Genomic DNA, 3645 nt, shown 5'->3' with positions numbered 1-3645 from the left:
CTCAGCACAGAGGGCAAGGCCCTGGGCCCCCAGCGTGCCCAGACAACAACAGGACTGAGAGGGGACCCCCAGGGTGTGCACAATGAACACACAAACACAGACGTGTAGCTTGAGGTTCCCAGTCAGAGCCATGTCCTGCTCCAAAGCCCATCCCTGCAGAGACCCCAGAGAGCTCCTTTCCCACCCAGCAGCAGGATGTTGCCTGCCTTGAGCTCATCCTCACTTGTGCTGAGCACCCCCCACAAGAAAGGACCATCACCCACCTCAAAGTGAGTGACAGGGAAGGAATGCCCCAAGAAAAGAAAGAAGTCTGGGCCTATAAAAAGCAGGACTTGTTTTCTGCTTCACAGGAGGGATCATTTGTAGGGCAGCTCCAGCACAGACACCCCACACAGCCCAGCCCAGCAGGCACTGCCAGGCTCAGGGTCCCCAAAGCAGGGCCAGGCAGGAGCAGCCCCAGGGACACAGCCCCTGCTCAGCCCCAGCACCATCCCCAGGGCCTTCCTTCTGCTGCCACCAAGGCAGTGGCAGCCCCAGAGGCAGCAGCCACAGCACCCCTCCAGCAGCAGGACACACACACACAGCCCAGCCCTGAAATGCCAAAGGGGTTTTTGTCTTTATTTAAGCTGGGAAAAGCAGCCCCTGGCCCAAAGACACCAGGGCTGGCACCACAGGCCTCCAGCCCAGCAGCACCCAGCAGGAGCAGCTGCCACTGCTGCTGTCAGCCCAGCTGGGCACGGCACAGGCAGCCAGGAGAGGGGACATCAGGACATGGGGACATCAGGACATGGGTCCAGGAGCCAGAAGCGAGGGCCATGAGCTGCTTGCCAATTTCAGGGTCTCAACCCCAGATACTGTAGGAAGAAAGGAAACAATCACATCAGGTGGTGTAGCTTTTTCTTGCCCCCCTTTCTCTCTCTTCCCCTGCAATGAAAACAAGCACAGGGAGGTAACACTCAACCTACAGGGGCCAACTTCAGCTGTTACAGATATCAGGAGGAGGATCCTGTGCCTCACACTATTCCAGGGACAGCCTTCTCATTTGGACAACAGAGCTGAACTCTCAGCATTGACAGTGAGCAAACCTTGTGGAGCTAAAGGAGTGTAGAGTAGAACTGCTTGACCTGAGACTACTTCATCCCTATTCAGAGCAGGTCCAAACCCAAAAGGACTTTTCCTTTCTTTCACTGGCTTTTGCCTCTGAACATGAACACATGAAGGTGTGAAGTAGGAGCTGGCTTGAAAGACAATAATAACTTTATCCATGACTAGGAGCAAACTACATCCAGAACTTACGGTTTGCAGCAGTGACTCAGTATTGAACAAACTCCCACGTATTTATAGGGGAAACGACAGCCCCCCACAGCACAGAATCCTCCTCTTCGGATGCACTTGTCATGTTTTCCTGCTGCCATGGAAAATCAGGCACAGGGAAAGAGTTAAAACAATAGTCTGGGAGAAGAGTGTGTGATGGTGCTTTTCCCTTTTCCCCCTCTTACCTGCAGCACTCGAGACCAGCAGGAGGAACAAGGGGAAGAGCAGGAACAGGATCCTCATGGCTGACCAGTCTACCAGGACTTCAGGGGGTTGCCGAGTGGACACACTAAAGGTTCTTCACATGACAGGACACAGAAATGTTATAAATTGCAGAGGGACTATCACAAGTGGCCTGTTCCAAACATTGGATCTCAGATATGTAACTTCAGGATTTCCTGGGAGCAGCTGGGGAAGTGTTGGCTTGTTGGGCACTTCCCATTATCTTATTCTGTATGAATTCTGCATGGATTCTCTATGGATTCTCTTAAGGGATATGCAGGACAAGTAATGCCTGACTCTTGCACTTGTAGCCAAATCAGAATTCAAAGACTTGTGGAAAACAAGCAGAATATTTACCCTTGGAAGCTGTGCTCCCTCAGGCCTTTTGCACCCAACACTTCTGTCTTGAGTAGAAATACATGTTTCTGGTGAGAAAGAGCCAAGGGTGGAAGAAGGCAGATTTTCAGATGAAATTACCAGATGAAAAGTGTTGCTGCTGCTTTTATTCTCACACTTCTGCCACTCCTTCTCCATGAGACAGAATTTACTTGTCAGGTGGTGCTCATATTAACACTCAACACAAAGACAATAGTCAAAGAAGAATGATGAACGGACCTGGGTTCTGGAGTTGAGGGAAATTCATGTCCCTGGATATGCCCTTGGTGAAGGAGGCTCCTGCCTATCACTATGGTCAATAGAACCATAGAATGGTTTGGGATGAAGGCATTCCTTATAGCTACTTAAGTTCCAGCCCCCTTTAAAACCCCCTGAGCAGGTTCAGCTGCAACACAGAATCATAGTTTGGCTGTGGACAAAAAAAATCCTTCCATGTTAATAGAAGCAGGAAAGACTGGAAAATCTCTCTACTGCTCCTTGAATAGCATCTTCCTGTTTTATCCAGCAGAGTCTCCAAGAACTCCAGAACAAGAAGCCTCAGGGACGTCCCTGCAGCCTCCAAACACATTTCCAGTCCCAGATGAGGGCAGCAAACCCAGGTTTGCTTCCAGCATGTTCTGAGATAATCATTGACTCATAGAGAAAATTAGTGCCCTTTCTTAAAAGCTCAAATGGCCTCCAGTGTCCACATGGACACTGACAACAGCTTGTAAACAACAAATTATAAGCAGCTGAAGAGACATGGGTAATGGGCAGCTGTCCTCAAGAGATCCCACCGTCACCTACCTACCTGATGATGATCTTGGTGTTGAGGCTGTAACAGGAATGGCTGTGTCCAGATGCCCTTGGGGCCAGGGAATGCTGCCTTGCCCCAGCCAGGCTGGATTTATAGCAGTGCTGGGGGGTGGGACAGGCCCCAGTTGCTGCTGCTGGCACAAGTGGCCTGGGCCAAGGCCAGAGTGGCCCATGTGTGTGAGGGTGCTGGGGCTGGCCCTGGTCCCTCCCTGCTGCAGGGGCAGAGGCTGAGGGGCCTGGTGGGGCTGTTGCAATCAATGTCACCGTTGTCCCCATGCAACACCTCTTGTGACACCCACGGCACAACGGGCTGTGGGGCCAGAGGGGAAATCTTTGGGATGGCCACAGGAGCTGATAAGTGAACAAACCAGGGACATCTGGGACTGGCAGCATGAGCACAGGGATCTCAATTCCCCAGATGGAGCATGTGCAGGGCAGCTCCAGCACAGACACCCCACACAGCCCGGCCCAGCAGGCACTGCCAGGCTCAGGGTCCCCAAAGCAGGGCCAGGCAGGAGCAGCCCCAGGGACACAGCCCCTGCTCAGCCCCAGCACCATCCCCAGGGCCTTCCTTCTGCTGCCACCAAGGCAGTGGCAGCCCCAGAGGCAGCAGGCACAGCACCCCTCCAGCAGCAGGACACACACACACGGCCCAGCCCTGCAATGCCAAAGTGCTCTTGGTCTTTATTCAAGGCAGGAAAAGCAGCCCCTGGCCCAAAGACACCGGGGCTGGCACCACAGGCCTCCAGCCCAGCAGCACCCAGCAGGAGCAGCTGCCACTGCTGCTGTCAGCCCAGCTGGGCACGGCACAGGCAGCCAGGGGAGGGGACATCAGGACATGGGGACATCAGAACAGGGGTCCAGGAGCCAGAAGCAAGGGCCATGAGCTGCTTGCCAATTTCAGGGTCTCAACCAAAG

The 3645-nt window shown here is 53.5% G+C and overlaps 1 long non-coding RNA gene across 1 annotated transcript; it reads right to left on the bottom strand.

Annotated features, from left to right (window-relative positions):
* Nucleotides 1–681: 681 nt before the first annotated feature.
* Nucleotides 682–2782, bottom strand: LOC310907963. Its single transcript, XR_014589751.1, has 4 exons — nt 2719–2782; nt 1500–1612; nt 1297–1408; nt 682–854 (listed from the first exon to the last, which is right to left on the bottom strand). It is a non-coding gene; the product is annotated as an uncharacterized lncRNA (long non-coding RNA).
* Nucleotides 2783–3645: the final 863 nt, after the last annotated feature.

The sequence above is a fragment of the Zosterops lateralis genome, assembly GCF_965231275.1.
Source record: "Zosterops lateralis genome assembly, chromosome: 3".
Taxonomy (NCBI): domain Eukaryota; kingdom Metazoa; phylum Chordata; class Aves; order Passeriformes; family Zosteropidae; genus Zosterops; species Zosterops lateralis.
This window is presented reverse-complemented; position numbering and strand designations above follow the sequence as displayed.